Below are 23782 nucleotides of genomic sequence, written 5' to 3' on the forward strand. Positions count from 1 at the left end.
TGATTGGTTTGTACACTTATGAACATTCATTATATATATATAAGACTTTAAATTTTTTTATTACATACCACTCCAGCGGGCAGGTAAATGGCGTTTCCGTGCGCTGCTCTGGTTCGCCAGAAGCGGCTTAGTCATGCTGGCCACATGACCCGGAAGCTGTACGCAGGCCCCCTCGGCCAATAAAGCGAGATGAGCGCCGCAACCCCAGAGTCGTCCACGACTGGACCTAATGGTCAGGGGTCTCTTCACCTTTACCTTACCCAGATACTTAGGAATTGGTAAGTAATTTTAATCTGGGTGGACATAGCAGACGACACAGAGATTTCTCCAAGTGGTTCTTTATAGTAAGCTGGAACTGAACTGAACAGCAAAGAGCACAGCCGGCCCGCTTTTATAGGCAGCCGGCTGTCAACATTGTAACAACCACCACCCAGAGTTTCCTGCCTAAATTAACTGACGTGGACCTGAGTGAAAACTATATACACAATACCTCTGGTGGCCAGGGTGAGAACTTCAATACATACCACTTAGTCCCCACTTCCAGCTCAGCAAAGAATTTTTTATACAGAAATCTACTGGACAGAAGTCTCCCTGTTTGGATTACAGGGTCTTTTGCAGTGTCCTGTATTCTCCTCAGAGAAACACTTCAGAGACACAGGAACACTGACATGCAGCAGCAGCAGTAGTAGCTGCTAGACAGATTAGCTGGGGATTTTGATCCAGAAAAGGAGCAGACGGGGAAAGGTTAAGCAGAACCCCCCCCCATGTCACCCTTAGGTGTGCTCAGTCTTCACCTGCTTCATGACTCCACCTGGCATGAGAAAGAAGGATGGAGCTCCAGGAAACAGGAAGAGGTCCTTCAACCAACCAGGACATGTCACCATCACATACAGATCCAGTCTCCTGCTGGGGAGTCAAGAGTGGCCCTGGGATGGCAGAGAGAGGAGGGGAAGGGGCCAGGGACAGAAGGAATGGCAGGGCTCCAGATGCTCCCTTGGACCCCCCCTCCCTTGACACCAAGGGGAGCTCCTCTTCTGGGGCTGAAAGCATTGGCGTGGAGGTTTGGTTTTTGTCAGGATTGCAAGGAAGGGGGGGAAAGGAAACGTAAAACACACCCACCCATGGACACACTAAGAACTGAATGAAAATAGGCCTGTCTGAAGGAATAGCTACTGGAGAGCATAATGTGGGGTGTAGCTGTAATGCTCACCTGCCTCCCTGGACTGGTCTTTTCTTGGGGTCAGGGAGCTGGGGTGGTCGATCAACATGAAGTTCCCAGGTTACCTTTCCTTCGGGTCAGCTATTCCAGCTCTTGTCTCCTCCCCATTTCTTTCTTTATGGAGGGGCAAAGGCTATGCACTTTCTATAGATGCAACTACAACCCACAACTGGAATCTTCTGGGTGCACTTGTTGCAACGTGCAAAGGGTACCAGTGATCAATTAAGAAAGTTCAAGAATTGACAGACGCAGCAATTGGAGAAAAAGAAGGCGAGGTTTATTGCTGGGCAATAATTGACCCAGTTGGAATCCTTTCCAAAAGACTGGGACCCGAGCTCTGTCACTCTGGGGTTATATACCTGAGTGAATACATCACAGATCATGACATAATCAGATACATTTGCAGACTACAGCGAAAATTAAGCTAATGCACGCATACCAGCCTTGCTCCTGACCGTACAAAGAGTTCTTCTCCCAACTTCTGCTTTTCTCAGTCTGTATGTCTGCCGACCTTTCCCCCAGATTTTATCGGTGCAGAATAGACACTTAAGGCAAGGAGGAACTCTGATTGCTACTCCCCAACGACCATCTGTTCATTTAAGGACATTTGCGGTTAGCACGTTCCTGTTTCGTGTACAGACTTAGTCTGGACGGGGGGGGGGGAGATGTACCAGCATCTCCTGATTTATCGCTTCCCCTCTCGTAGAGAGCACTGGGACAGAGTTCATCTAAACTTTGCAGATTTAGGCAATTTGCTGTTAAGCTAAGCAGAAGCTTTCATGATTCAAACATGGATTATAAAATCACTGTAAAAATCTCTGGTTATATGTGAATATATTGATAACTGATTAACTGGATAACTGGTTATATGAAAAGCATAAGGGTAAAATTCCTCCAGAACCTGCTTCACACTGAGCTCCCCCCACCCCAGATAGGATAGATTCCTTCAGCATCTTGCCCCACCTCCCAGAAGGCAAGTTTTTCTGGTTAAAGTGTTTGTTTGGGACAGAATTATATTGTATTTCTCTGAAGGATAGACTCTTTATATCAGCAGTAATAAATATATTAACTGGGTTATGAATAGCAGTTTTGATACTGTCAACATGGACTTTGTCTGAGGTTTCAGACATCCCATTTCGTTCAAGAAAAGATGCAGAAAATACTTTTCTTTTTTGATTCTGGGCACTTGACTTCTCCCATCCTGCTACCATCAAGGCAAACGTTTGGGGCAGATATCCAGGGCCCCACTCAACAGCAGCAACAGGGGGAGGGGGAGGCCCCACAAACATTTCCCACATTTTGAAGTTAAATGATATCAAGCCCCCTCAAGAATCGACAGAAGCTTACCAGAGTACATTTCCTTCTGTTCAGCTATTCAGGCTCCTCATTCCTCCCCATCTCTCTATGGAGGGTCAAAGGCTATGCACTTTGTATAGATGTAACTACAACCCCTTCATGGATCACTGCCTTGCCGTGGCGAAGGGGCTTGAATAACTCAGAGAAGCTATGAACTATGCCGAGCAGGGCATCCAAGATAGACAGGTTATAGTGGAGAGTTTTGACCAAACGTGTTCCACCTGGAGGAGAAACCGGCAAGCCACTCCAGTATCCCTGCCAAGAAAACTCCATGGACAAAGACAACAGGCATATAAAAGTTATGACACTGGAAGATGAGCCCCTCAGGTCGGAAGGTGTCCAACATGCTACAGGGGAAGAGCAGAGGACAAGTACAAGTAGATCCAGAGCTGATGAAGCGGCTGGGCCAAAGCCGAAAGGACGCTCAGTTGCGGATATGCCTGGAAGCGAAAGGAAAGTCCAATGCTGTAAAGAAAAATATTGCATAGGAACCTGGAATGTAAGAACCATGAACCTGGGTAAGTTGGAGGTGGTCAAAAATGAGATGGCAAGAATAAATATTGACATCCTGGGCAACATTGAACTAAAATGGACGGGAATGGGCGAATTTAGTTCGGATGACTATCATATCTACTACTGTGGGCAAGAATCCTGTAAAAGAAATGGAGTGGCCCTCCAAAAAGCCAAGAATAAAATATAAATTATTAACAGATGCTAAAGAAAGGGGAGGCTTTGCCCTGCCAGATATGAAATTATACTATGAAGCAGCATGTCTTTGCTGGTTAAAGGAGTGGATTAAACTAGAAAATACGGAATTATTGGATTTAGAAGGTTTCGATAACAGATTTGGGTGGCACGCATATTTATGGGCAGATAAGAAGAAAGTTCATAAAGGATTTGGGAGCCATATCTTCAGGAGTTCTTTAATAGAAGTGTGGGACAGGTGTAAAAACCTCCTAGAACCAAGAGTCCCTCACTGGTTATCTCCGTTAGAGGTTATGAGTGTTAAAAAAATTAATATGCGAGGGAAATGGGCTACATATGGAGAATTATTAATTAAAGAAGGAGGAAAATGGAAACTAAAACCATATGAAGATGTTAAAGAATACGTATATGATTGGTTGCATTACTTTCAGGTAAATGAAATGTTTAAAAAAGATATAAAAGAAAGTGGATATGCAGAAAAAGACTCAAAGTTCCAAACTGAGATTATAGTTAATGAATATAAAACTCTGTCTAAAATGTATAAGATATTGTTAGAATGGAATACGAAAGATGAAGAGGTTAAATCAGTAATGATACAGTGGGCCAAAGACTTCGGATATAATATCCAATTTGAAGAATGGGAAAAATTATGGAAGGAAAATTTAAAGTTTACTGCATGCATGGGGTTGAAGGAGAATGTTATGAAAATGTTTTATAGATGGTACATCACCCCGGTGAAATTGGCAAAAATGTATAAAACATGTAACAAATGTTGGAGATGTAAGGAAAAAGAGGGAACATTCTATCACTTGTGGTGGGAATGTAAGAAAGTTAAAAGCTTCTGGGAAGCAATTTACAATGAACTGAAAAAGATGTTGAAATACACCTTTGCTAAGAAACCAGAAGCCTTTCTTTTAGGGATTACAGGGAAAGATATAAGAAGAAAAGACTTCAAACTCTTCCAGTATGCAGTTACGGCAGCAAGAATTCTTTTGGCCCAGAAATGGAAACAAGAGGAAATACCGACGATTCAAGAATGGAGAATGAAACTGACTGACTATGCGGAACTGGATAAATTGACTGGGAAAATAAGATATGTTCGAAACCAAAAGTTCATCGAAGATTGGGAAAAATTTGTTGATTATCTGAAAAATGTGTGTGAGGTGCAAACAACGCTAGTGGGGTTTCAAGAAGCACTGTAAAAACTTTTTAAGAGGTATTGCTGAATGTAAATAAAATAAAGGAGGGAAGACAAATGGCAATGCATTTAAAGAAATGCGCACTAAAGGGTAAAAATGGATGATTGTCAGGGAAGCTGAAGGAAGTTCAAAATATGAATTTTGTTAAAATGTGGTAAGATTTGGATAAATGATTGGAATGTATGGAAAATTAATAAAATTTTATTAAAAAAAAAAAAAGAAAAAAAAAGAAATGGAGTGGCCCTCATAGTCAACAAAAGAGTAGTGAAAGCCGTACTGGGTGGAAGCATCGAAATCAGATTGATTATATTCTCTGCAGCCAAAGATGGAGAAGCTCTATACAAAAACAAGACCTGGAGCTGACTGTGGCTCAGATCATCAGCTTCAAATCCCTTATGAATACACAGTGGAAGTGAGGAACAGGTTTAAGGATTTAAATTTGCTGGACAGAGTGCCTGAAGAACTATGGGTGGAGGCTCGCAACATTATACAGGAGGCAGCAACGAAAACCATCCCAATGAAAAAGAAATGCAAGAAAGCAAAGTGGCTGTCCAACAAAGCCTTACAAATAGTGGGGGAGAGAAGGCAAGCAAAATGCGAAGGAGATAGTGAAAGATACAGGAAATTGAATGCAGATTTCCAAAAAATAGGAAGGAGAGATAAGAAAGCCTTCTTAAACGAGCAATGCAAAGAAATAGAGGAAAACAACAGAATGGGGAGAACCAGAGATCTGTTCAAGAAAATCAGAAATATGAAAGGAACATTTCATTCAAAGATTACCATAATAAAGGACAAAAGTGGAAAGGACCTAACAGAAGCAGAAGACATTGAGAAGAGGTGGCAAGAATACACAGAGGAATTATACCAGAAATATATGGATGGCTCATACATCCCAGGTAGTGTGGTTGCTGACCTTGAGCCAGACATCCTGGAGAGTGAAGTCAAATGGGCCTTAGAAAGCACTGTAAATAACAAGGCCAGTGGAAGTGATGGTATTCCAACTGAACTATTTAAAATTTTAAAAGATGATGCTGTTAAGGTGCTACACTCAATATGCCTGCAAGTTTGGAAAACTCAGCAGTGGCCAGAGGATTGGAGAAGATCAGTCTACATCCCAATCCCAAAGAAGGGCACTGACAAAGAATGCTCCAACTACCGCACAATTGCACTCATTTCACACGCTAGCAAGGTTATGCTTAATATTCTACAAGGTAGGCTCAAGCAGTATGTGGACCGAGAACTCCCAGAAGTGCAAGCTGGATTTAGAAGAGGCAGAGGAACCAGAGACCAAATTGCAAACATGTGCTGGATTATGGAGAAAGCTAGAGAGTTCCAGAAAGACATCTACTTCTGCTTCATTGACTATGCAAACACTTTGACTGTGTCGACCACAGAAAACTATGGCAAGTTCTTAAAGAAATGGGAGTGCCTGATCACCTCATCTGTCTCCTGAGAAATCTCTATGTGGGACAAGAAGCTACAGTTAGAACTGGATATGGAACAACTGATTGGTTCAAAATTGGGAAAGGAGTACGGCAAGGCTGTATATTGTCTCCCTGCTTATTTAACTTATATGCAGAATTCATCAGGCGAAAGGCTGGACTGGATGAATCCCAAGCCGGAATTAAGATTGCCGGAAGAAATATCAACAACCTCAGATATGCAGATGACACAACCTTGATGGCAGAAAGTGAGGAGGAATTAAAGAACCTTTTATTGAGGGTGAAAGAGGAGAGGGCAAAATATGGTCTGAAGCTCAACATCAAAAAACAAAGATCATGGCCACTGGTCCCATCACCTCCTGGCAAATAGAAGGGGAAGAAATGGAGGCAGTGAGAGATTTTACTTTCTTGGGCTCCATGATCACTGCAGATGGTGACAGCAGCAACGAAATTAAAAGACGCCTGCTTCTTGGGAGAAAAGCAATGACAAACCTAGACATCATCTTAAAAAGCAGAGAAAGCAGAGACCTTGTAACAAAGGTCCATATAGTAAAAGCTATGGTTTTCCCAGTAGTGATGTATGGAAGTGAAAGCTGGACCATAAAGAAAGCTGATTGCCAAAGAATTGATGCTTTTGAATTATGGTGCTGGAGGAGACTCTTGAGACTCCCATGGACTGCAAGAAGATCAAACCTCTCCATTCTTAAGGAAATCAGCCCTGAGTGCTCACTGGAAGGATAGATCGTAAAGTTGAGTGTGCTGGTCCCGGGGGGGGGGGGGGAGTTACCGTGAGGCGTGGTCAAAGTCCGGTCCTGGGCCGAGGGTCTGCAGATTGTCCACCAAGGGGGAAGCTGGGTTCAAAGCAAAAAGCCGGGCGTGGTCGGGAAGTCCGGAAAGACAGGTCTGGGTGCTGGCAGAAACAGGTTTCCAACGTCGTTGCTCCCGCATCCTGGGACCAGGCTGACTGGCCTTTATCTCCTCTGAGGCCAGGGGCGGTCCCGGCCCACAGGTGACCCGCCTCTCCTGGCCTTAAGGCAAGCACTCATCCTGAGAGAAACCAGTTCCCTCCGCCTCTCTGCCCTGAGCCTCTGCAGCTTAGGAGAGGCTGGAGGGTTACTGGACCCACGGGGAGGCTCACCTTCCCCTGACAGGGCTGGGAGAGGCGCACCTGTAGGCAATGGGTCCTCAATCACCTCCGGAGCCAGAGTGGATTCATCTGGTGTCTGCTCCTGAGGATCCGGCACAGGTGCAGGTGCTTCAGATTCAAGGCCCTGCCCCAGCTCAGCTGGCCCTGGAGGCGGCAACTCCTGTGCAGGCTTGGATTCCTCCGGTTCAGCCTCTGAATCAGATTCTCAGGCCATCACACTGAGGCTCCAATACTTTGGCCACCTCATGAGAAGAGAAGACTCCCTGGAAAAGACCCTGATGTTGGGAAAGATGCAGGGCACAAGGAGAAGGGGATGATAGAGGACGAGATGGTTGGATAGTGTTCACGAAGCTACGAACATGAGTTTGACCAAACTGCGGGAGGCTGTGGAAGACAGGAGTGCCTGGCGTGCTCTGGTCACAAAGAGTCGGAAACGACTAAACAACAACAAACTACAACCAATATCTGGTATCTTCTAGGTGCACCAAGGTGGCCTCCTTCTGCATTGTCAGCAAGTGACAACTGTCATGGAACAATCCCCATTGTATCTACAGAAAATTTTACTGATGGGCTTGTAGGGGCAGGGGAGAGAGGCAGTCTGCTAGGTGGAAAGGGTTGTGGGATAGAAATGTCAATAACCAAAGACTGAACTGGAATAAATGTGTAACCTCCCTCAAGATTCTTTGTGGTTGTTTTGCGCTTTTACATTAACTAAATCTGCTGCAAAACAACAACAGAAATGGAAATGAGCTGGAAGAACTTGACAAAAAAAATAGGAATTTTTTTTATAAACAATAGACTGGCAAAAATAAGAGAAAGAATAGAAATACTTAAATGCCCCTATTAATATTAATGAAATAAAAGAAGGAATTGTGACTTCTAAGAATGGTAAAGTCCCTAGTCCAGATGGTGTATCTATAATGAATTACAAAAAATTGGAAGAGACCATATTACCGGTGTTAGAAAAAATAATGAACAAACTTTTAGAAGGAGGACAAGTGCCAGAATCATGGCAAGAGGCCCGAATTACATTGATACTGAAATATGGATCCAATTTAGAGTAAATTAAAAATTATAGACCAATCTCATTTCTAAATTCAGATCATAAATTATTTGCAAAAATTTTAGCCAATAAATTAAAAAAGATCCTGGCAAGATTAATAAAGAAAGATCAGTCAGGCTTCCTACACAGAAGACAAATTCACGTAAGACAAATTTACAGCAACGTAAGATTCGTAGTAGATACAATAGAATACCTAGAAATGAGACCAGATAAAAAGGCTGCCCTGATCTTGGTGGATGCGGAGAAAGCATTGGATCATGCTTCAGGGGCATTCATGCAAAAAACTTTGGAAATGATGAGTTTGGGTGAGAAAATATGTAGCGGTATAAAAGCGATTTATAAATCCCAAAAGGTCAGACTAATTATAAATGGTGAAACATCAGAAGCTTTTAATATCTCTAAGGGAACAAGACAGGGCTGCCCTCTTTCTCCTCTCCTCTTTATCACACTTCTGGAAGTGTATTTGAAAGCAGTAAGAGAAGACCCTAAAATAGAAGGAATTAAAGTTGGACAAAGGGCCTATAAGGTCAGAGCCTTTTCAGACAATCTAATATTTACAACAGAAAACCCTCTAGAGCAGCGGTTCTCAACCTGTGGGTCCCCAGATGTTGTTGGACTACAACTCCCATCATCCCTGAGCTCTGGCCTTGCTAGCTAGGAGTGATGCGAGTTGTAGTTCAGCAACATCTGGGGGCCCACAGGTTGAAAAAGGCTGCTCCAGAGTATTGTAGTAAGATTGGAAAAAACAAGGCCAAGAATAAAATACAAAACTCAGACTTAAAAGAAAGGGGAGGCTTTTCCCTTCCAGACCTCAAAATTTACTATGAAGCAGCATGTCTTACTCGGATTCGGGATTGGATTAAATTTGAGAAAGAAGGGAACTTCTGGTGGAGCGCGACTCTCCCGCAAGCACGGATTCTACCGCAAGGTGAATCCCGTGCTATTTTGGATAAAAAGGGGTGCTACATGTTGGTTTCTATTTCCCTCACTGAGCAGCAACTGCAGTCACAAGACATTGTTTTGCATTCCACAGTCAGAGTTACTGTTGGAATGGGAGACTGGATGTGACATACACTGGTTTCCTGTTTTCCACAGTTCTCTCAGTGTTCTTTGTTTCCGAGAAGAGTTGCTTCTCTGCTCTCGCAGAGGCAAGATGCATGTTTGTATTCTCTCAGCATAGAAGTGTAAATAAAATTAAGAATGTGGCACATACTGCTTATCCTTCCGCTGTGTATGACGACGCTCTGCTTGGGCTCAAGATAAGACGAGCCTGTATCAGCTTCAGCTTCAGATGGGCCGAAGCTGGTCAAAATCTCACATTTTTGGTTCCTCGCCCAGAAAAACGCAATCGGACTGAAGAATGGCTGCTGGCAAAGGAACAAATGATGGACTCAAGGGCATCCTGATCAAATTTGCAGATGACACCAAACTGGGAGGGGTGGCTAACACCCCAGAGGACAGGATCACACTTCAAAATGACCTTGACAGATTAGAGAACTGGGCCAAAACAAACAAGATGAATTTTAACAGGGAGAAATGTAAAGTATTGCACTTGGGCAAAAAAAAATGAGAGGCACAAATACAAGATGGGTGACACCTGGCTTGAGAGCAGTACGTGAAAAGGATCTAGGAGTCTTGGTTGACCACAAACTTGACATGAGCCAACAGTGTGACACGGCAGCTAAAAAAGCCAATGCAATTCTGGGCTGCATCAATAGGAGTATAGCATCTAGATCAAGGGAAGTAATAGTGCCACTGTATTCTGCTCTGGTCAGACCTCACCTGGAGTACTGTGTCCAGTTCTGGGCACCACAGTTCAAGAAGGACACTGACAAATTGGAACGTGTCCAGAGGAGGGCAACCAAAATGGTCAAAGGCCTGGAAACGATGCCTTATGAGGAACGGCTAAGGGAGCTGGGTATGTTTAGCCTGGAGAAGAGGAGGTTAAGGGGTGATATGATAGCCATGTTCAAATATATAAAAGGATGTCACATAGAGGAGGGAGAAAGGTTGTTTTCTGCTGCTCCAGGGAAGCGGACACGGAGCAATGGTTCCAAACTACAAGAAAGAAGATTCCACCTAAACATTAGGAAGAACTTCCTGACAGTAAGAGCTGTTTGACAGTGGAATTTGCTGCCAAGGAGTGTGGTGGAGTCTCCTTCTTTGGAGGTCTTTAAGCAGAGGCTTGACAACCATATGTCAGGAGTGCTCTGATGGTGTTTCCTGCTTGGCAGGGGGTTGGACTCGATGGCCCTTGTGGTCTCTTCCAACTCTATGATTCTATGAAACCTGAGTGGAAAACTCCATACATTTATATGGTTTCCCGCCTGTGTGAATTATCTTATGAATATTAAGGTCTCCACTCCCTCTGAAGCTTTTTCCACGTTTCATAAATCTAGTTTTCCCTATGTGAGTTAGCGGATGTTTCCTAAGGTTCCATATTGACTTAAGCTACTCCCCTTTGGGAGTTCGCCAGTGTAATGTAAGTTTATTCTTCCTGTTGAAGCTCTTCCCACATTCAATAAGTTCCAATGGTTTCTCCCCTGTATTAGTTGGTGTATTCTAAGTGCTCTACTTTTGCTGCAGCTCCTTCCACATGCCATACATTAAAATGGTTTCTTCCCCATGTGTTAGTTGGTGTCTTATAAGGTGTCGATATGGACTGAAGCTCTTTCCACATTCAGTACATTTAAATGGCTTCTCCCGTGTGAGTTCGTTGATGTTTCCTTTTTTTTTTCCAGTTACAGGTTTACCGTTTACTCAGCAGTTAAGTCCCATTGTGTTCGGTGGGGACCATTCTCTCTCTTTTTTAATTTTTAAAAAAATAATATTTATTACTTTTAAACACTACAAAAAAGGAAAGAAAAAAGAAGAAAAAACCAATACAATACAATGTAAGAACATTACCCAACACTAACACAATAAACAAAACAAAACAAAACAAAAACAATTTAAAACACACATCATACCATTTCAATATCTTATCTTTCATTCACTTGTTTCAACGACCTCCTCACACCTCCCTTTTTGTATTCCACTTCTATTGTTTCAGCAATTCCTTTCCATCTTCCTCTATTTTCTGTCATATAATTATCTTAACGTATTTTAACCTTATTTTCCCTTTAATACTCTAATAATCTATTTGTACTTCATTCCTTATAACATTTCTACTAAAGCCATATAACTTCATTCCAACGTTTTTCTAACACTCATTAATTTTACAATATTTCTACAAATAGTCTTTAAACTTTTTCCAGTCTTCTTCCACCGTCTCTTCTCCCTGGTCTCGGATTCTGCCAGTCATTTCCGCCAATTCCATATAGTCCATCAACCTGGTGATCTTCTGTCCGATGCTCTTAGCTCTTTTCCAAGCCCCTTCTGCAAGTCTTCGTATTTATACAAGAACTTTACTTTGTCTTCTACTGATCTTATTTTTATTTTCCTTCCTTTGAGGCTGAAGAGTAGACCTTGGAGAAACTCCCACCTAAAGATGATTTTATTCCTTCTCGACAGGGCAACCAAATCTCCGTAGTTAGACCTAAGATCCAAAAGGTATTTAGGGACGTCTTTAAAAATTTCCACTCTTGACTGTTGTTCTTCTAGGTTCTTCTGGTAGTGCCAACAGTCTCTTATTCTGTTCTTCTCTTTTTTCCCTCCTCTTCCAAGTCTATCAAACTTTCCTTCTCCAGTTCAGGTAGGGCTCTGATCCTCAAAATCTGTTTTTCTTTAAATTCAATCATAGCAGGCATCACCTTATGGTCATCAAGTTGCATCTGTAAGGCTGAGACTCTCTCTCTCTCCAATTGTGTTACTTTACGTTCAACGGCAACGGCCTTCTCCCTAGCTTCCTCCGCAGTCTGCCATGTCAAAGTAGATTCCTGTATCAATTTCTGGATAGTTTCTGTATTGATGTTCACCTTTTGTCCCAACTTATTTATACTTTCTGTATTTAAATCGATTTTAGTAGTTGCCATGTCCACCTTCTTGTTAAGCTGTTCCAGTGAATCATTTATCTTACTTAATGCAACTGCTAAGGCCTCTTCCGTTGACATTCTTAACCGATTCAAGGTCAGTCCCAGAATCTCAGAGCTTTTTATCTTGCAGCTGGAAATTCCCCCAGCCCAGCTCTTGTAACAGTTTCAAAGGCTTCCTCTAGAGGGAAACAGTTTCTATTTATATTAGCAAGTAATGTCCTCTTTTAAACACAGCTCAAACAATGAAGTTACGTTTCAGTTTTCAGTTACCGTACTTTTGCTCCTTTTTGAAAGCAACAGAGACAGTAGAAACAATGTATTTCTCTTATTAGGTAGCTGTCAGCGAACGTTCTAATCGCTGTCAGTGAACATTCCAAAAAACGTCAGTCCTGCTGGCAACCCGTTTCCAGGATCGGAGCGGTGGTATTTTAACTCTGTTCACTCTCTCCTGCAGGTATACTCAGTCCAAAACTTTCCCCCCTCATCTCCTGCTACCAAGGGGGGTTTAGTATTTTTTACGGATAGAAATTTAGTCCTTTACAATAGGCTTTCCGAGACTTCAGCTTGCAGCCTCATTGCTTAAGTCTATTTACAAAAGGGGAAGGCGGACTTCCTGTATTGGACCTCCCCGTTTCGATACCAAATTAAGATGTTTAAAAATCCAATTCTCCGCTCTACTCACGGGTAATTACTTTAAGATCAAATTGTCCACAGGAAAAAGTCAGCGCTCTCCTGCAACAGCTATACGGCTTCGCTCCGTGGAAGCAGTCAATTCGAAGCACCGCGCCGCTCACCCCACGTCGCTCTGGATCCCCAAAACTGGGTTTCCCCATGAGTAGGGGAGGCGCAAGAGGTGCCAGCCGAATCCCCCGTTCACAGGCTTCACCCGCCTGGGATTTTTAATGGGTCTCCGCCTTCGCCGTGGCGGCCAGACCCAGATTTCCACGAGGCAAATTCCTCCCGATCAGGGTAATTCCGCCATTACCGGAGGCGCCGACCCGGAAGTCCGGTCGATGTTTCCTAAGGTGTCCATTTTGACTGAAGCTCTTTCCACATTCAATACATTTAAATGGTTTCTCCCCTGTGTGAGTTCGTTGATGGCTTCTAAGTGTTCCATTTTGACTGAAGCACTTTCCACATTCAATACATTCAAATGGTTTCTTCCCCGTGTGAGTTTGTTGGTGTCTTCTAAGGTGTCCATATCGACTGAAGCACTTTCCACATTCAATACATTCAAATGCTTTCTCGCCCGTGTGAGTTCGTTGGTGTATTCTAAGTGTTCCATTTTGACTGAAGCACTTTCCACATTCAATACATTTAAATGGTTTCTCCCCGTGTGAATTTTTTGGTGTTTTCTAAGGTGTTCACTTCTACTGAAGCTCTTTCCACATTCAATACATTTAAATTGTTTCTCCCCCGTGTGAGTTCGTTGGTGCATTCTAAGTGTTCCATACAGACTGAAGCACTTTCCACATTCAGTACATTTAAATGGTTTCTCCCCCGTGTGAGTTAGTTGATGGCTTCTAAGGTGTCCATTTTGACTGAAGCTCTTTCCACATTCAATACATTTAAATGGTTTCTCCCCTGTGTGAGTTCGTTGGTGTATTCTAAGGTGTCCATATTGACTGAAGCTCTTTCCACATTCAATACATTTAAATGGTGTCTCCCCTGTGTGAGTTCGTTGGTGTATTCTAAGTGTTCCATTTCGACTGAAGCTCTTTCCACATTCAATACATTCAAATGGTTTCTCCCCCGTGTGAGTTCGTTGGTGTCTTCTAAGGTTTCCACTTTCACTGAAGCTCTTTCCACATTCAGTACATTCAAATGGTTTCTCCCCCGTGTGAGTTCGGTGGTGTACTCTAAGGTCTCCACTTTCACTGAAGCTCTTTCCACATTCAGTACATTTAAATGGTTTTCCCCCCGTGTGAGCTAGTTGATGGCTTCTAAGGTGTCCATTGTGACTGAAGCTCTTTCCACATTCAATACATTTAAATGGTTTTTCCCCTGTGTGAGTTCGTTGGTGTATTCTAAGATGTTCACTTCTACTAAAGCTCTTTCCACATTCAATACATTTAAATGGTTTCTCCCCCGTGTGAGTTTGTTGATGTTTTCTTAGTGCTCCACTTTCACTGAAGCTCTTTCTACAGTCAATACATTTAAATGGTTTCTCCCCTGTGTGAGTTCGTTGGTGTATTCTAAGTGTTCCATATCGACTGAAGCACTTTCCACATTCAATACATTTAAATGGTTTCTCCCCCGTGTGAGTTAGTTGGTGTATTCTAAGTGTTCCATATCGACTGAAGCACTTTCCACATTCAATACATTCAAATGGTTTCTCTCCCGTGTGAGTTCGTTGATGATTTCTAAGGTTTCCAATTACACTGAAGCGATTTCCACATTCAATACATTCAAATGGTTTCTCCCCCGTGTGAGTTCGTTGGTGTATTCTAAGATGTTCACTTCTACTGAAGCTCTTTCCACATTCTATACATTTAAACGGTTTCTCCCCCGTGTGAGTTCGTCGATGTTTTCTTAGTGCTCTACTTTCACTGAAGCTCTTTCCACATTCAATACATTTAAATGGTTTCTCCCCCGTGTGAGTTCGTTGGTGTATTCTAAGCTTTCCATTTTGACTGAAGCACTTTGCACATTCAATACATTCAAATGGTTTATCCACTGTGTGAGTTTGTTGATGTTTTCTAAGAGTTCCATTTTCCCTGAATCTCTTTCGATAGTCAGTACATTTAAATGGTTTCTCCTCTATGTGAATTTGCTGATGTGTCCTCAGTCTTCCATTGTTACTGATGCACATCCCACATTCCATGCATTTAAACTGTTTCTTTGTTCTTCCCAATGAATTTACAGATGGCTCCATAGAATTCTGGCCATCATCTTCCTCACCTGTTTGGGAGTGGGGGGGGGGGAGAGAATCCTGTTAAGACTTTCAAGAAAGACAGGAAAGGAACAGAACATGTTTCAGTCCCAGTATGCAACTTCTCTTATTTTAACACTGTCTCCTTTCTCCACTTTCCTCTCTATGTTCCAAACTTTTAGGAATGCAGGTGAGATAATGGCAAGAAAAACACATGATCACTCCATTCACACTTAATAAACTGCATTATTTTATAATCTGTGGTGGAATTGGCTTCTTAGACATATCTCTGTATTTCTCTTTGTCCAGGGAGGAAAGGATCAGAGGCTCAAGTAGCAGTCTCTCCTATGACTAAGAAGTCAAACTTTCGTGTTACTGTGCCACATGTAACTGTTAAAATATTGCAATATCTTAGAACAGGCACCCCCAAACTTGGCCCTCCAGATGTTTTGGGACTACAATTCCCATCAGCCCTGACCATTGGTCCTGTTAGCCAGGGATGATGGATGTTGTAGTCCCAAAACATCTGGAGGGCCAAGTTTGGGGATGTCTGTATTAGAACATAAGAAGAGCCTGCTCGATTGGGCAAAGGCCCACCTAGTCCAGCATCCTGTTCTCACAGTGGCCAACTAAATGCCTGTGGGAAACCAGCAAGCAGGATCTGAGTACAAGAGCCCTCTGCCTTCCTGTGCTTTCAGTCTAATCCTCTTTTTTCAAGCTATCCTAGTTGTTGGCCATCATTCCTGTAGGATGGAATTACATAGATTCACAAAGCAGAAATACAACCAAGAACGCTTTTGGACCACAACTCAATAATTCTTGAACTAAAAGGCAAGAAAAATACTCCATTTAGAGTATTGATCATATTTTGGACAATAGAATGAAAGGTGTTTTAGCAGAAAAAAATCATCACAATCAGGCCTGCTGTCTACCAGGACGTCAGATGAAGGAGAATATAAGGAATATAACTGATATTGTTGAATATTTGAAAGTAAGAAATGAGAAAAAAGTGGCCTTAATGTTTATAGATGCTGAAAAGGCTTTTGATAATGTTTCATGGGCTTTTATGAAAAAGATAAAAGAAAAAATGAATTTTGGGGAAGCATTTGGGAGAGGAATTGATGCAATTTATTTTTACCAACAGTCTATGCTGATTGTTAATAAGGTTATAACAGAAAAGTGTAAAATAACGAAGGGGACAAGACAAGGATATCCCCTATCACCATTATTATTTATTTTGGTATTAGAAGCCCTGGCGAGAGAGAGAAAGTGGAGAAATTAATTAGAGGAATAACAGTAGAAAATAAAGCATATAAATTAAAAGCTTTTACTGTTCACCTTGTAGTTACAGTGAAGGATCCCAAAAATACTCCACCGAATGTGGTAGAAAAGATACGGGACTTCGGGCAGGCCAGAGGCTTTAAACTAAACAAGAATAAGACTAAGTTTTTGGTAAAAAACACAATGGAGCAAGACCAAAAGGAATTACAACAGAAAACAGAGTTAGTTATACATAAAAAGTCAAACACTGATAGATTTGTCTGACAGCTAAGAATATTAATATTTTTAAAGACAATTACAAGAATGAGTGGAAAGAAATAAAAAGAGCTTTAGAGATATGGGGAAGAATGAATTTATCATTTTGGGGAAGAATATCAGTAATAAAAATGAATGTATTGCCAAAAATGTTATTTTTATTCCAATGAGTCCAGGCAATAGGCAACGCAGGACGCTTTGAAAAATAGCAAGAAGATATATCTAGGTTTATTTGACAAGGGACGAAACCAAGTATAAAAAATAAATTATTAACAGATGTAAGAGAGAGAGGAGGTTTCGCCCTGCCGGGTTTGAAACTAGAACTGGGAATGGATTACATTTGAAAACACAGGTACTGTATTTTAGATTGACACAAATAATGGATAGGATGCATATTTATGGTAGGAAAAGGCCAAGGTGCATAGAGCTTTTCAGAATCATATAGTAAGAAAACCAATTTGTAGGGTATGGGAGAAGTATAAAAATTTGCTTGAGTAAAAAACCCTGGTGGCTTTCTCCCTTGGAAGCAATATCTCTGAAAAAAATTGAATATGAGAAGTAATTGGCCGTCTTATAGAGAGCTGTTAACTGAAGTTGAAAACCAACTGAAATTAAAAGATTTTGAAGAGATAAGGGAAGCTGTAACTGACTTGTTACAGTACCATCAACTAAACGATATCTTTAAGATACACAAAAAGAAAGGTTTTAGTTATAAGACATCACAATTTCAAAAAGAACTCTTAGGAAATAACATAAAAAGATCTGTCTAAAATGTATAACTTGCTCCTAGAACGGTATACAAAGTATGAACAGGTCAAATCAGTTATGACTAAATGGGAAAGGGACTTAGGACATAACATACTACATGAAAATTATGTACTGGTGGTATTTGACTTCTAGTAAGTTATCTAAAACGTATAGAGTAAGTTCAAATATCTGCTGGAAATGTAAAGAAGAAGTGGGTACCTTTTGCTATATGTGGTGGTCATGTAAGATAACAGTATCATTTTGGGAAATGGTATATAATGAAAAAGTAGAGACATCACCTTGCCAGCAAAGGTCCGTACAGTAAAAGTTATGGTTTTCCCAGTAGTGATGTATGGAAGTGAAAGCTGAAGAATTGATGCTTTTGAACTATGGTGCTGGAGGAGACTCTTGAGAGTCCCATGGACTGCAAGGAGATAAAACCTCTCCATTTTTAAGGAAATTGGCCCTGAGTGCTCACTGGAAGGACAGATCCTGAAGCTGAGGCTCCAATACTTTGGCCACCTCATGAGAAGAGAAGACTCCCTGGAAAAGACCCTAATGTTGGGAAAGATGGGGGGCACAAAGAGAAGGGGACAAAAAAAAAGACGAAAATTATGGCTAAAAACATGAATCAAGAATTAATTGAGGAAATACAACAAAGGACAGAGATAGAAGTGGTGAACAAAGTGAAGTATTTAGGAATGTGGTTAACCCCCAAGAACATGGATTTGTTTCAAAACAATTATTTACCTATGTGGGACTTCCGGGTTGGCGCCATCGCCGAATGGCGGACTCCCTCCGAGCTCCGGAGGGAGCCTGCTCGGCAGGGGCTGGGTCCTACCGCATCGGCGACGCGGGGACCCTTAAAAACCACGGCCACGGAGGCCGTGGACATGGAGACTCGGCTGGCACTGCTAGCGCCCTCCCGACTCGTGAAGGAGCCTTTTTAAAGGCTACGGATCGGGTGCCGGGGAGAAGCGTGGTGCTTTGAGTCCTCTGCTATCCCTGCCGAGCGAAGCCGCATGCCATCCGGCGGAGAGCGCTGACTTCTTCCATTGAGAATTCGGATTTGTAACAACAACCCGTGAGTAATTTGGAAACCGGGTTTAAAAGGAGAAAAAAAGAATTTTTTTTTCGGATTTGATACGAGCGGGGGGGGGATCCAAAAAGGAAGTCAGTCCCCCTCCCTACTGTAAACCTTCCAAAACAAGGACTGGGAAACCAAGGTCCAAAAAGAATTGAATTGCTGATAAGAACTAAGATTCCACGATGGGAAACTACAAGAACTGTGCTGGAGGAAGAATTGAGGGAGAAGGAAAACGTAACCCCCCCCCCTGGGAACCGGGGTGATTGAGGAGAGAGCCTGGCGAAAAGCGAAGGAGATTTTGACAGCTGTCAAAGTAGCTGTCAAAGTCCGAAATTTAAAGAGGACTTGATTATGAGGACTTTGCTGGTTAATTTTGTTACAATTTGTTACAATTTGTCAAAACTTGGATATAAAATGGCGAAAACATGGATAACAATCGGACTTTTGGACTAGAGAAAACAAAGTTACAACAATCCCCCTAGAGGAGTTTTGGGACATTACAAAGAAGGTCGTAAGTGGAAAAATACCATTGGAATTCTACAGGACTGGTTATCTTCTGGGAAAGCTGCGAAACGGAAACAATATTGTGTCTACAGGGTGTTTAGCTAAACAATAGAATTTTCTATTGAAGAAAGGAAGGGACTGAACGTATGTTTTTGTTCCTGAATAACAATAATCCCTGCAGACCTACTAAACTTCTGAATTAGAACGTTTTGGCAGCGGAACAAGAGGAAACTGGACTACAACTTGGAAAGAACAATGGGGGGAGCTTTATTAAAGATTGGAAATTAAATGGTTTTAAAAATAACTTTAAAAATAATTATAAAAAGAAAAAAGCCAGCAAGGAATCGGGGGGAAAATGTGATTTATGGACTTTAAGAATTCCAGGCAGACAATATGGATTAGTGGTCAGGGGGAAATTAAACCGGGGACGGGGGGGGGGAGAACTAGAATCCAAAGGCTTGTCAACTATTTTTTGAATTGGCTTTTTTTCATTTACTATACTTTTTATTCCTTGTTTCTTATTTCTTTATTGTGTGAGGTGTCTTTATCACTAAAAAAAAGGGGAAATTGTGGAATGGAAAGGGGGTGGGCCCTGGGGAGAGAACTCTTGTCTTTTATTAAGGGTACTGGTGAGGACTGAATAATTTTAAATTTAAATTTGAATAATGGTTTAAACAAATTAAGTTTTAATTAGAACTGAGAACTTGTGGAGCCAACAATATGATAGGGGAATATGGTAGGGGTGGGGGAAGGAGGGAGTCCCGGAAAGAGGGTGTTTGAAAAGAAGGCTTTGAATGTATTCTATTCTTTTTCTTTCTGTATCTCTGAAAATCTTAATAAATATTATTTAAAAAAAAAAAAAAAAAACAATTATTTACCTATGTGGAATCAAATAAAAAGGGATTTGGAGGTGTGGGGAAGACTGAAATTGTCCTTTTGGGGGAGAATATCTACGAAAAAATGAGTGTGCTACCAAAGATGTTATTCCTTTTCCAATCACTGCCGATAATCAAGGGGGCATCAATTTTTAAAGAATGGCAAAAAATAATTTCAAGATATATCTGGCAGGGTAAGAAGCCAAGGATTCAGTTTAAGTTATTAACAGATGCAAAAGAAAGAGGTGGCTTCGCCCTGCCAGATTTGAAATTATATTATGAAGCATCATGCCTCTGTTGGATAAAGGAATGGGGTAAATTAGAGAATGGAGAGCTGTTAGATTTAGAAGGATTTGATAACAGATTTGGTTGGCATGCTTATCTATGGTATGAGAAGAAAAAAATTCACAAAGGTTTCGAAAACCACATCTTCCGAAGATCATTGATAGAGGTGTGGGAGAGGTATAAAAACTTGTTGGAACCTAGACTCCCCCATTGGATTTCACCATTAGAAGTGATGAGTGTGAAAAAAAATTAATATGAGGGGGAGGTGGATAACATATGGAGAATTGGTAACAAGGGAGGGGGGAAATGGAAAATGAAAACTTATGAAGAGGTGAAAGAATCTGTTTACGACTGGTTACATTACTTTCAGATTAATGAAATGTTTAAAAAAGATTGTAAAATGTGTGGGTATGAAGGTAAAGAATCAAAATTCCAAGTGGAGGTATTGAATAATGAGTATAAAAATCTGTCTAAAATGTATAAAATGTTGCTGGAGTGGCATACAAAAGATGAAGAGGTAAAAGCAGTAATGATTCACTGGGCAAGAGACTTTGGTTATAATATACAGTATGATGATTGGATGAAATTATGGAATGAAAGGTTAAAATTTACGGCATGTACTGCGTTGAAAGAAAATGTAATGAAAATGTTCTACAGATGGTATATAACGCCAGTTAAACTGGCCAAAATGTATAAAACATGCAATAAGTGTTGGAAATGTAAAGAAAAAGAAGGTACTTTCTATCATATGTGGTGGGAGTGTAAAAGGGTGAAAGACTTCTGGGAAATGATATACAATGAATTGAAAAAGATGTTGAAATATACGTTCGTTAAAAAACCAGAGGCCTTTCTATTAGGAATGGTAGGAAACGAAATTAATAAGAGAGACTGTAAACTGTTTCAATATGCAGTCACTGCCGCAAGGATACTTCTGGCCCAAAGATGGAAACAGGAAGAAATTCCAACAGTGGAAGAATGGAGAAGGAAATTGACTGAATATGCAGAATTGGACAAATTGACTGGGAAGATTCGATATCAGAAAGACCAAAAGTTTATCGAGGACTGGGGGAAATTTACAGAATATCTGAAAAATATATGTGATGTACAGACAACGCTTGTTGGTTTTGAAGAGACTCTGTGAGATAGTAAGAAATATTGCAAAAAAGAGAGTAAGAGGAAAAGGAGTTGGGAAAGGCAATATTATGTTTAGAAATGCGTCAATAAATAGAAATTTTACGAAAGATTGATAGAGAAACTGAGGGAAGTCAAAAATTGAAGAATGAGTGCAAAATAATTTGTTGATTGTATAAAATTTGTTTGGAAAATGAATAAAAATTATTTTTTTTTAAAAAAAGGAAAGATGCAATAATCCCAACTAGGGAAGAATAGCAAGCCAAACTGCTGGACTCTGCCGAAATGGTAAAATTAGCCACGAGACTCAGGAATCAAGAAAACAAGGACTTTTAAAAAGAATGGGGGAAATTTTTAATTTAGCTATGAGATTACTGCACGCAAATCAAAACGTTACCTGGACTTTAGGAATCATTTGTAAATAAGTTTATGGACAATTTAGATAAATGAGGACTGTGGAGAATGTATCTATACAGTGGTACCTAGTGTTACGTAACCCTCTGGTATTTTTCCGGGTTTTGCCACTCGCACGCGTAGAAGCATTCTGTTGTGCCGCATGCATGTATAGAAGCGGTCCTCCGGTTTGCAAAAACCTCGGGATTCGTCTGGAGCTCCAGAACTACTGTATGTAGTTTTGGAAAAATTCCCGTATTTTTCGCTCCATAGGATGCACTTTTTTCCTTCTAAAAAGAAAGGGGAAATGCCTGTGCGTCTTATGGAGCGAATGCACTGGACCGGAGCCATGGCTCCCGTCAGTCAAGCAAAGCGAGAGCCGCTTAAAGGGCTTCTGTCCCGCTTTGCGCAGCTCTAGCTTTGCTTGCTTTACAGCGAGCCTCAGCTAGCAAAGGTCCGCGCGCTCCCTAAACCAAGCGATGAGGCTGCAGTGGGACGGCAGGGCACAGGAGGGGTTGGATCGGGAAGGAGCCACAAGCTCAGAGCCACGAGCGCAGTGAAAACCAGGAAGTATAAAAAAAGCTGGTGAGGGCATGGGATGAGGGGCAGGGGAGCGGGAGCGGGCTTTTTCCTTCTGCAGCTTGTTTTCAGGCAGGAGAGATTTGAGCATTGTCTGGGTCCCAGTGCCCCTATTCCTTTTTTTTGCTCCATTCTATTGCTGCCAGGGGTTGCTTATTACTCAAACTAAACCTGATACCAGTAGCCACGTGTACAAACAACGTAGAAGGCTGCAAGGAGGAGCGCTTTTACACAGCTAATGGTGAATCCCCTGCAATCCAAGTCCTGATCACTTGCTCAAATCTATCCTGCCTCAAAACAAGCAACGGAAGGAAGAGGCTGCAAAAAACCCCAGGCACAGGGCAAATACCTTAAGTAAAATAGTAAAGGGAGGCAGGTGATTCAAAGCCAGAAGGCACTTTTAAAAGTGGTGCGTAGCCAGCAGAAGGTCCGCCCGCTCCCTGAATGGAGCAATGAGGCTGCAGAGGGACAGCAGGACACAGGAGGGGTTGGATCGGGAAGGATAAAATTTAAGCAACCAGCAGCAAAAAAAACCCCAAACTCGAGCTCTGAGCTACGAGCGCAGTGAAAATCTGGAGGTAAAAAAGGAAGGCTGCTGGGGACTGGAGGACAGGAGATGAGGGAGAGGGAAAAATTACGCAAATCCGCTGCGTCTCAGCTGATCCGCTGGCTCCTTGAGCCTGCACACTAAACAAACAAACAGTTCCTGTCCCTCTTAGTCTCACTCTGATATACCAGTAGTTTATTAAATAGCTTAGTACAACAGTTGATTCAGAATATTTTTTCTCTGTTTTCCTCCTCTGAAAACTAGGTGCGTCTTAAGGTGCGGTGTGCCTTATGGAGCGAAAAATACGGTAATATAAGGACCCATGAAAGGAATGGAGTGAAGTCATGTGATTCAGAGAATCTCATGAAATGATTATATAAATGTCTTTAATATAAACTTGAATTTGTAAAAACCAATAAAAATATTTCAAAAAAAGGGAAGTCCATAGATTGACTATGCTTCTGTTGATTCATCATTTGCAAACCCCAAAATAGGTGTTCCTGTTTTTGAAGTTTGCCTCGGAAACCGAACGTGCTCCTGAGCTTCCATTTTTACTGTTGCGCAGCAAATTTAAGTCCCCCCCCATCCTAATTAAGGCTTTTTTTCATTCCATTTTACCCTTGAGCAGCTAATTTAAGTCATCTCCATCGTAATCAAGGCTTTTTTCATCCCATCTGTTCCATTACACAGTTAATTTAAGCTCCCCCCCATCAATATTAAAGCTGTTTCTGGTTGCAGTGTTCTGAGGTGACATTTGCTGCTTTAGTTTTTTTTTTTTTGAAAATAATTTTTATTAACAGGCCAATCACATCACATTGTTCAAATCACATTAGTTCCAAATTATACAGCCAAATTTTAAATTTTTTTGGAGGGTACCCATACATCAAGCTCGGCACAAGTCCAAAGTTCCGGATAACTCCAGGCATCACTTATTTTACTGCTTTAATTAGACAGTTCTATCCAGTTCAATCCGAATAGTCCTTTATTACTTTCTTCTTCATCTTGTTGTTATCATATATTCCTTTCTTTGCGATCTCTGATGATTCGGTGCTTTAGTTTTTTCCTATTTTTTGCGTTTTTGTTTGTGTGGCTTTTTCATTTTTAACTGTGGCTTGTTTTTT

At 41.4% G+C, this 23782-nt stretch overlaps 1 pseudogene; it reads right to left on the reverse strand.

Annotated features, from left to right (window-relative positions):
* The window catches only part of LOC128409011 (oocyte zinc finger protein XlCOF6-like), a 45611-nt pseudogene that overhangs the window by 18569 nt on the left and 3260 nt on the right, over window positions 1-23782 (reverse strand).

Source organism: Podarcis raffonei, chromosome 2 (assembly GCF_027172205.1).
Source record: "Podarcis raffonei isolate rPodRaf1 chromosome 2, rPodRaf1.pri, whole genome shotgun sequence".
NCBI classification, from domain to species: domain Eukaryota; kingdom Metazoa; phylum Chordata; class Lepidosauria; order Squamata; family Lacertidae; genus Podarcis; species Podarcis raffonei.